Source organism: Brachyhypopomus gauderio, chromosome 3 (genome assembly GCF_052324685.1).
Source record: "Brachyhypopomus gauderio isolate BG-103 chromosome 3, BGAUD_0.2, whole genome shotgun sequence".
Classification (NCBI taxonomy): domain Eukaryota; kingdom Metazoa; phylum Chordata; class Actinopteri; order Gymnotiformes; family Hypopomidae; genus Brachyhypopomus; species Brachyhypopomus gauderio.
In genome coordinates, this window is record NC_135213.1 from 29,211,535 (window position 1) to 29,222,926 (window position 11,392).

At 39.4% G+C, this 11,392-nt stretch overlaps 1 long non-coding RNA gene across 1 annotated transcript; it reads left to right on the plus strand.

Moving 5' to 3' along the window:
- Positions 1–6,962: 6,962 nt before the first annotated feature.
- Positions 6,963–8,635, plus strand: LOC143509806 (uncharacterized). Its single transcript, XR_013129783.1, has 4 exons — positions 6,963–7,425; positions 7,507–7,549; positions 7,655–7,827; positions 8,043–8,635. It is a non-coding gene; the product is annotated as an uncharacterized LOC143509806 (long non-coding RNA).
- Positions 8,636–11,392: the final 2,757 nt, after the last annotated feature.

Below are 11,392 nucleotides of genomic sequence, written 5' to 3' on the forward strand. Positions count from 1 at the left end.
GACATTATATTGTTCAAAAATTCCAAATATGAAACTAAATAATAATAATCCAAACGGGTCATGAACATTACACATTTAAAATCTCTGGTAATGTTTCATGTGAATAAGAAGCTTGGAGCCAACTTCCAGTGCTCAGATGTACATCTTATGTTGAACTGGGTAATTGTGATATAAATTATACAAACCACATATTTTTAGGGATGTTGTTTTTATTCGTTTGTGACTTGTTGGCTGATCTTTAGGTTTTACATAGTTTTGCTTTCTGTTTTTTTTTTAAACATGACCATTAGTAACACAACTTAAGATTTGAAGATGAAGAACATATAATGTTCAATACCACCAAGATGACCGTTGTTGTAAGCTTATTCTTCTAAAATTAATCTACACCTTCTCAACGTTAACTGGCCAGACGCTGCATAACGTCAATTTCAACTCGAAGCCGAAACACCAGCATACTGCAAATCTTAAACGATTAAAAGATGAGCAGTGCTCCCTCTAGCGACTTGCACTAGAACCGTCCAAATGTTGTGGATTAGTCTATGGCAGTTGTGTTCACATCTTAACCTCAAATCTAGGGATGTGGAGATTCACCGATTCACATCGGTAAATCGGTACACATGTCTGCGATTCGACTGCACCGGTAGATTCAACGTGCATCGGGTTTAATTTGCGGGCGAATTCACGATGCATCGCCTCTAGCCTTTTTGCATCGGCAAATACCATGATTAAATCAGGTGTTTTTGTTTTCCAGTATCTATTCCTTATTCTAACATTTTCAGAGGCAACATATTTTTTATTTTTATTGATTTCTTTTTTTTTATTCGGCAACATCGTGTCCTCAGGTACTGACGCAAATACGCAGACGTACACAACAAAGATGGAGGGAAACGAGAGCATTAGCAACGACAAAGATATTTAAGGCACCAAAAAAGACCCACAAATCAAACGTGTGGCAATATTTCGGGTTTTTTAAGCGATGTGGTAAACTTGACAAGATGCAAGCCATCTGCAAACAATGCCGTGGGGCTATCAAATACGTTAGTAGCATAACGAACCTGGCGACACACATGAAAAGACGGCATGGTGTGGACATCTCTGCGGCTGCTACCCCCTCGTAAGTCTAGCAGACAGTGGTGTTGCAGATCATAATTTTCACTATGTTAATCAGACCCTCCAGAAAGTTGCGATGTTGCGATTTGCAACTTCAACGCAACTTCAAGCAAACCCCGCGAATTTAGGGCGGTGTTGCAACTTCAGCCAATCACCGCAACTTTCCCGCAAATTTGACCAATCACTGATGTCGTCTTGATGTGACGTCGACAAACTCCCGCCTTACTTCCGTATATACGTTCAAGAGGAGCAGACGAAAATAACGGCAAAAAGATCGGGAAAAGCAGTATCCCGGTACACTACGTGAAAGCGGGGATAAACTGTCCAGATCCGACCCGCGAATTGATTATCTATGGCCCCCTGGATGATATTTAATTACTATTAGAACCTGCCCGCATGCCACAGCCGCCCGATGGTGTTTTGCACGCATAAACACTACATTCCCCACAATGCAACGGTAGCCCGCGAAGTCACTGCAGCGCACGCAAGCGGCGAGGGTCTGAGATAAAGTTTATAAGTTTAAACTTTAAACTGAGATAAAGTTTAAAGTCAGAGATAAAGTTTATTTATCTCTGATCCATATCTATGAGTTACTAGTTCGCTCTGGCGCCAACCACTGGCGATCGATCTCGATATAATACTTAATTTGTGTCCATTTTACAGGCCGCCCGGTAACAACTTATGTTCGCTAACCCCCCCCCCCCCCCCCCCCCCCCGGCGTCAACAATTAATGTTCGCCACACCCACCAGGTTCAAATCTCACTCCAAGCGATCTTGAAAAGTTGCCAACCCTGAATAAATAGGTAAATAGATAATTAAAATGGACTACTAAATAGAGGAAACCATACAACATTTACTCCCTATTGTAATGTACTCACAAAAAAGCAAAAACACACCGCAACTTCCATCGCAATTTTTTTGAAAAACACCCGCAACATCAAACATTTTAGCCCGCAACAATCACAAAAAAGGCCCGCGAAATCCTGGTGGGACTGGTTAATAGAAAGTAGAATTGTGCTATTGAGTTAAGAAAACTGATGGGTTAGGCCAATACATCCTCAAACCTCAACTAACTGTATCGAATGATCACTTATCAAACTGAATCCTCATATAATAAGTCATATCGTTACCAATAATTTTTGAATCGCATCATATTGTGAACAGGAGTGATTTGTATCGCATTGTATCGACAAGGGGTTTCAGAGTATCGCAGTTATATCGCATCGGTGGCAGTGTATCGAGATGTGTATCGAATCTAGCTTAGTGGTGAAGATATACATCTCTACTCGATTCCAAACCCAAGTTCTGGATTATGTAATCCTTTGTATCTGATTAAATGGGTCATATTGATAGTTTATGACACGTGACTTCCAGGGAAATGGAGGGTTGAAACCTGCAGGACCAGGGGGCTATTCCACAAAGCGAGCTTATGAAAGCGGCGCTTATTAGAGTGAGCCTCGCTTGAGTTAGCCAAACAGTTCACTTCTATGGTGTTAATTTTGGGACAAATGTTTTGTTCATTTAAAAATGAGATCTGAAACTGAAAGTTACAGTGTTGAGCCTGAACATCGAAAAATACCACAATCGATTCAAAATAAAAATAAGTGAAGCAAATGTTTTTTCAGTTTAAATACAATTTTGATTCAATTCTGTATTTATTTTGAATCAAAAATTTTTTTTTCGAGTTTCAGGTTGCTGTATATTTTGATATTTGAGGTTTAATGTATTTCAGATTTCTGACTTTTTTTTCAGATTCAGATCTTATTTTTTTGAGTTTCGGATCTTTTTTTTCACTTTCACATTTTTTTTTCAAGTTCGAAGCTGTTTTTTTCAGTTTCAGATCTTCTTTTCAGTTCAGACTTTTGGCCCCGATCTAACGTGAGGGGCGTGGTATTAACGGATAGGGGCGTGGCCAAACGAGTGACAGCACAGCAAATCATTCCTGAGAGCCTTCCACAATGTTGCCTGATCAAAAAATGACAGGCTTTTACACTTTATATTGAAATAAATGCAGCAATGAAAGAGTCCTGTTAAGCGAGACTGTCTGGAAAGGATTTATGTTAATAACTTAGATACACTGTGATGATTGTTCAGACTAATGTTTCCAGCTTTGCACCCAGCACTTCGCGCTCGTCACTGTTTTGAACGCAGCGCGGTGACTCCTTACGCCTGCCTCTGCTGACAGACATCTAAAGACTCTTTGGTGACTCTGCGTATCGTCCACTCGTTTAAAATCATCCCGATGAGCTCCGAATCACCATTTGTTGAAATGAAGATGGTTCATAACTTTTGTTTGAAAATTATGTTGAGTGAAATACTAGCCGACATCCAGCTAGACAGCTCTATATTACTAGTTCAGAATACTGTTTAGCGATAACGTCGAATTAAGATTATAGGAGGGTACGTGAATCTACAGTGGTAGACCGTTAACGACAGCACTAAATTTAAAGGGTTTATTATTATAGATGTATGTTTATCAGTGAATGTTCCTACACGCCATCAGCGTCATTTAAACTTCTGCGAGCGAGTGGCATCGCATTTAGTATTTGTGCAATTTGTAGTATATTTCGCTTTGTATTGGTTTCTATTGTTAGTCTAGATTACGTCTGTTACGACCCCATGATGTCATGGGTCTAGATTTGAGGTGTGTGGGGTAGTAGCATGTGCGTAGTGGACAAGATAAAGTTAAAGAAGAACGCGAAAACCAGACGGATACGTAAGAAAACTCTTTACTGCAGAGTGGTAATGGGTATAAGCCTTTTCTACGCAGCAAAACACTGAACAGACACGTACGTACAAAAATACACGATTAATAACCAAGGAAATAAAAACCAACCAAGGAAAGGAGTATATTTCGCTTTGTATTGGTTTCTATTGTTAGTCTAGATTGTCAGCCGAGCGGCTCCCGACATAATCGTTAAACAGCATCCTGAACTCGTAGTTTGGAGCTGTCGGTTAGCTCTGAATCGTTCACCCAACATAAATTAACAAACAAAAAATATAAACCATCTTCATTTCCACGAATCCTACAAATGCGATGCCACTCGCTCGCAGTGGTTTAAACGACGCTGATGGCGTGATGAACGTTCACTGATTAATAATCTGTAATAAATCTTTATTGTTTATGTTGTGACGTGGGGGTAAAGTGTTATTAATGGGAGGACACACTTGCTGAGAAGAGCATTTTATATAAGGGGTTTCACATTTAACATTAACTTAACTATGTTAATATAATAGAAGACACACGGACTTCAGCACAGCACGCACGATCACAGATAGACTTCTTCTCCCGTCCCCACCAGCCAGGTCACATACACATCAAGTCAAATCGTACCGTTTGCCCTCTAAGCCCAACGTGAAATCATTTTGTTGTGCAGTAAAATGTCTCAGCCAAACTACTAAGCATTTTTAGCCGATGGTCACCTGATAAACTAGTCGCTCTAGCCCAAATAAATGATAGATAACGTGAGGACGACCACATACAAATAATTAAGGTAGAGTTTGCAAATCTATGTGTTAAGCTGAACGTTTTCTGTTGTATAGGTTGTTAGGCAACATAAATTAACACATTCGTTTGTGAAAGAAGAAACGGGAAGTTCCCCATTACCTGTGAAAAATGCCCATCTGCATTCGTGTAATGACAACAGTCAGTAGCCTATAACTCCTTCTCCTACTTTTTTGTCTTTTTACTGTCTTAATTGTAGGCCTATATTGATTTAATAATTGCAAAATATATGCAACAAGGCCCGCAGACAGTGGAGGATAAACAGAAGTTAACTGAAGGACTTAACAATGACTGTATATAGTTAATATTGGATATGGATTTTATCAGTTGGCGGTGTGACTTTTTCCATTGAAAACTCACGTTTAGAGAATGTTACTAATAAAAGTCAAATTTCATTCAACATGCGCTTGTAATTTTTAAATAATGAATTGTTCCACGTGCGCTAAAAAGTGCCCCCCCAGCACTTGCCCCCCAAAATGTCTGTGCACGCCACTGCCCATGCACACACCACATACTCTCATACAGAACACATACTCTTTAACGATAATGTCGAGTTTAGATTAGTGGTAGACAATGAGTGGCAGTAGCCGCTCGGTGGTTGATGGCTGATGCTGCGGTGTTACGTGAACTGTGGATTTTGGGGAGGTTGTTTTCTCTTTCGGTTAGTTTTGGTTTAACAGATAGATTGCCTGGTTACGGGTGGATTCTGTCGGCCAATCGAAGGTCGTGATTTGGATGAGGGGGCGGATCTTCGGCTTCATAATCTGCATGACGGAGTTGCTGGAAGTTGCCGGGAGGCGACGCGAGCATTTACTGCCTTTATGGTTGTGTGTGGGACTTTTGAGAAACTGTAGCTCATGATTCTCATGCGAGAGGTGAGGGTTTGTGCGATGGCTTTTGTCATGAATAGTGTTGTGAAAATCTCCACCATGGAGTAAGAACGTAGTAGCATGTGCACACTTATATAGACACCCATGCAGAGATGTTGTATAAGATACACCAGTATAGTGACAGGCACCGTGTATGTATATTTGTTTGAGATTATCGTCGTAGATATATTTTCTTTATGTTAGTAAGGTGTGAGTCTTGCTTTGTTAACTTAGTGTAGTATATTTTGTTTGTTTCTTTTCTTTGGTGCAGTCTACTGCTCCTTTCCTTGGTTGGTTTTTATTTCCTTGGTTATTAATCGTGTATTTTTGTACGTACGTGTCTGTTCAGTGTTTTGCTGCGTAGAAAAGGCTTATACCCATTACCACTCTGCAGTAAAGAGTTTTCTTACGTATCCGTCTGGTTTTCGCGTTCTTCTTTAATTTCATCTTGTCCACTACGCACATGCTACTACCCCACACACCCCAAATCTAGACCCATGACATCGTGGGGTCGTAACAGACGTAATCTAGACTAAAAATAGAAACCAATACAAAGCGAAATATACTACAAATTGCACAAATACTAAATGCGATGCCACTCGCTCGCAGAGGTTTAAATGACGCTGATGGCGTGTAGGAACATTCACTGATAACCATACATCTATAATAATAAACCCTTTAAATTTAGTGCTGTCGTTAACGGTCTACCACTGTAGATTCACGTACCCTCCTATAATCTTAATTATCGCTAAACAGTATTCTGAACTAGTAATATAGAGCTGTCTAGCTGGATGTCGGCTAGTATTTCATTTAACATAATTTTCAAACAAAAGTTATGAACCATCTTCATTTCAACAAATGGTGATTCGGAGCTCGTCGGGATGATTTTAAACGAGTGGCTGATACGCAGAGTCACCAAAGAGTCTTTAGATGTCTGTCAGCAGAGGCAGGCGTATGGAGTCACCGCACTGCGTTCAAAACAGTGACGAGCGCGAAGTGCTGGGTGCAAAGCTGGAAACATTAGTCTGAACAATCATCACAGTGTATCTAAGTTATTAACGTAAATCCTTTCCAGACAGTCTCGCTTAACAGGACTCTTTCATTGCTGCATTTATTTCAATATAAAGTGTAAAAGCCTGTCATTTTTTGATCAGGCAACATTGTGGAAGGCTCTCAGGAATGATTTGCTGTGCTGTCACTCGTTTGGCCACGCCCCTATCCGTTAATACCACGCCCCTCACATTAGATCGGGGCCAAAAGTCTGAACTGAAAAGAAGATCTGAAACTGAAAAAAACAGCTTCGAAACTTGAAAAAAAAAATGTGAAAGTGAAAAAAAGATCCGAAACTCAAAAAAATAAGATCTGAATCTGAAAAAAAGTCAGAAATCTGAAATACATTAAACCTCAAATATCAAAATATACAGCAACCTGAAACTTGAAAAAAAAAATATTGATTCAAAATAAATACAGAATTGAATCAAAATTGTATTTAAACTGAAAAAACATTTGCTTCACTTATTTTTATTTTGAATCGATTGTGGTATTTTTCGATGTTCAGGCTCAACACTGTAACTTTCAGTTTCAGATCTCATTTTCAAATGAACAAAACATTTGTCCCAAAATTAACACCATACACTTCCGTCTAGTTCCGTTCCACTAACGAAATCCAGACGCAACTTGTTCCCGCTAATTCAAGCCAGGCTTTTGTAATCGGCGATCATGCGCGTGCACACAGTATTTACACAGTCTCACTAATCGATATTCGAAAAGGCAAGAAAATGTCGAAAGAGCTGAAAGAACGAGCAGCTTTTTTTCTTCTGCTGAACAGGAGCTACTCATACGTCTTTATGAGGAATATAAAGATGTTATTATGAAGAAAGGCAACACGTCCTGTATTAATACAGCCAGAGAAGCTGCCTGGCATAATATTGCAGACAATGCGTAAGCATATAATTTAATTCATTCATTGGCATTTAAAAAGTGTTATAGTAAATTAATAATGTTAATAATTTCCTCATTTAGAAGTAACATGAGCGGGGTTAAGAGAACGTGGCAGCAGATCAAGGTGAAATATAAAAATATACTCCAGAATGGTAGAAGTACAGTTTATTAGTCCAATGTGCAGGAAAAGGTAAAACACCATATTAAATAACTGTATAAAATATTTTAGCAACCAGAAAGAAAACTGCTACTGCTGCTACTGGTGGTGGGCCTCCTGTAGCAGCCCTCACTCCTGCAGAAGACCTTGCTTTAGAGCAAAACAGCGGACACCCCATCATTGTGGGAATCGAAGAACATCATCTGATCCTGTCTGTCCTCATGATACACAGCCTTATGTTAAAGGTAGGTTCAGTTGTTTCTCAGATTTTACATTTTTGTTCTTACAGGCTACATCATAGTATTATTGATTACTAAAATTGTACAGTGATGGGGGGTGTGCTGACTCTTTTGGACCCTCTTGTATTTGACAATGATGTGCATACCATAAACCAGCCTATTTCTTATGACTGAACCCTGAGGATCGTTAATATTTATGTGTCTTAATTTGTTGTTTGCAGGGGGAGATTACCGGACCATCCAGGATGGTACAGAAGGATGAGGACACAGTTTCTGCCTGTTCAGAAAGGACACAGTGTCTGCCTGTTCTGTAAGGCATGTGTGTCTATGTATCTGTCTGTTAATGTGCTGTGTGATCTCATGATTTGTGTTGTGTTTAAAGGAAATGGAAGAACAGAGAAGACCCTCAGGCCTCCATGTCCAGAGCTCACACCTCTGCAAGAGAACAAGTGAGTAGTAGTTATGCAGTTCAACATGAATAAATACTTCTCAATCTTGACTATACTTCTGTCTTGAAGGAATCTGAGATTAGTGAGATCTACAAAAGGTACTTGCTCCAAGATATAGAATGTAAAAAAGCAGATCTGCAATACAAAAAACTAAACATACGGAAGTTGGAGCTTGAAATAAAGAAAATGGAGAAAAATGTGAGTATTTGCAAAAAGGTCTGACTTTAATATGCTTGCTTTTGCAAGATAAGTAAATCAAAGTTTCTTCTGTCCACAGGCTCAGCAAGACAATGAATAAATTTCTCTTTCCAAAAAAGGCATCTTGTTTTATATTAATAGTGTTAATGAACAAATGCAAACAAAATATTCCCTTAACTAAAGTAAGTGTTTGCATACATGTCCCTCATAGCTCTACCATCCATGTGGTCTGCAATTAAAATGTTGTCTTCCCATTGCTCCAACTGCACTCTTGGCATTTCTTCTTTTTGCAGTATTGCCACATTGTGCAAAACTGCACAGGGTGCTACAATATCACAGGCTCTCTCAGGGGTGACTTTGAGATGGCGCAAGCAGTTAAATCTGGTCTTAAACTGTCTAAATGCCATCTCAATGCATGCCCTTGTCTTTGAATGTGCACCTCCTCTCTGCATCTGTTGTAGGGTCTGCATATGGGGTAAGGAGAAAAGGTTGGCAGGGGTAACCCCTATCCCCAAGCAGTAAGCCAGGAAAATCACCTACGATTATAAGGGGTAGAGTTAAACACTGAGGCCAAATCTGCACTATTTTGTGTGGTTGGAGTGTTCTTACCTTGGGCAAACCTCTGTGCCAGTGAGGAGGCACGAAATATCCTGGAATCGTGCACCGAGCCGGGACATTTTGCCTCAATGTTGGAGAATAGAAATTGGCTGGTGCAAACCATTTAGAACAGTGGCAAAAGTGACAAAGGGTGAAAGTTATTCAAACCCATGAACTGACATGCTTTACATTTTCTGGTGGGTAGGCAAAACTTGCATGTACCTGTACATTGATGCTGTGAAATAATTTTTTGGTTCACATAGTCTGCCTCCATGGGTACAGATGGAGCCTTTATCCAGATGTGAGTAGTCTATAGCACCAATGACATTTGGAAATCCTAGAGAATTCAATGCGTTTTGAATTGAATGAATTTTAGCATGAAATAGTTGATTAAGATGAATACAAAGCACTTCGGTAAGTGCTCTGGATAAGAGCATCTGTTAAAGTCATATACATTTAACTCCAGTGCCAGCCCCCTACTGCCTGACCGGATAAACCTACACCATGATGGACATTACTACATCTTTTCCTTTTCTTTATTTTCTTTCTGTCTAAATTGTTGTTGTCATGATGACCGGTGTCGGCCAGAGGAGGAGGGTTCCCCCCCTGAGTCTTGGTTCCTCTCAAGGTTTCTTCCTCATGCAAAAAAAACTAGGGAGTTTTTCCTTGCCATTGTCGCCTTTGGCTTGCTCACTGGGGGCTAGGACTCGCCACTTGTAAAGCTGCTTTGTGACAACAACTGTTGTAAAAAGCGCTATATAAATAAAATTTGATTGATTGATTGATTGACTCCAAGTTACTGATCAAACCAACACTACTTCTACATGCCAGCTGTTCTGAAAAGGATGGGAAGGATGCCTCTGTGACCAGGGAATTTGATGAATATATTAAGGAAACGCTTAAGCGCAAGGTAAACCTTTCGAATTTCGCGGCAGACCGTTGCCTTACTAAGATGTTCTGCATCCCCAATGCTGTACAGAAATGCACGACTGGCAAAGAAGCGCAAAGCGATACAGACCGTTTGGGGTTTGGTAAGAGCTTTACTACGTCTAGTGGTCTTCTCAATATATGGCCCCAGTAATTTACAAAGATATATAATACTGTGTCTTCTGAACAAATAAGTAGTCATCTGGAAAGCCCAGTGGCTCTGTCTTGTCCTGGAATGACCTTGGAGCTGGTAGCATGAATGCTCTGCGCACTACACGCGCTCCCTCATCTACTGGATTCTCTACAAATGGGCATGCCATGGTCAATCAGCCTTCAGCCTTCACTGTTAGCTGCTCTTTTATAGCATACATTTTGGATTATTTGTATCACCTGTATGAAAATCTTGGTAAGGTAGTTGTCTGTGTCCATTTCCTTTTTGCACCATTAAGTTAACCACACATTTACATTATTTATACTGAACATATATAAATTGCAGAGTGATATGATTTGCTTGTAATCTGAACACAAAAGAGGAAGTATGGGGATAAATATATACCTAAAAGTATCTTCACCTAAATTACTCAGTATTATTAGTTATTAATACTCAGGTACAAAGAATTGTATTTTTTGTGATAGTTTATACTAATGTATGTTTCTGCACCATAACTGCGATTAGACACTGTATTCCATTTTACACTGACCTGAATTTGTGAAGATTAAACCAATACATTAAAATGTGCAGAAACCTCACTGATTAACAATGAATATGTACTCTTAAGATCGAAATATAAATTGCATTTGGAAATATAATTATTAAATTTTGATAATAACCTGCAATAATTCCAAACTAATAATTACAGTACTCAATTAAATGTATAAAGATGTTATAATATATGCTACATCCACAGCAATTTAATGGATAGAACTGCAGCGGAACCTTGTTCCTCAATTCAGTTTCCCTGATGGCGAGACTGTCATCAAGCTGCTCAGCCAATAGTATCGGTCCCGCTAAGCTAAGCCTCAACTCTAGCCTGGTACGGAGCAGGTTATTTCAAACGTACATGTTGCTGTAGTAACTGAGCGAGGCTCAAGTCTAGCCTCTTTCGTGGAACCGAATTTGAGCAAAATGAGCCAGGCTTGTCTTAAAAAGCCCGGCTTACTGAGTTAGCTCGCTTCGTGGAATACCCCCTAGGACGAGAGTAGTGATTGTTTGAGTCTTCCTTTTATCTACCAATTTTTACATACACGATTAGTAAATATTTATTTCTATTTGTATACAACTATTTGGTTGTATGACTTATGTATTTCGCTTGACTTTTTTCTTGTGTGTGCATATAATTTGCAGATTGTGTTTAATATAGACTTAAAGCATATATTTTCATAATACAAAATGACGCTTT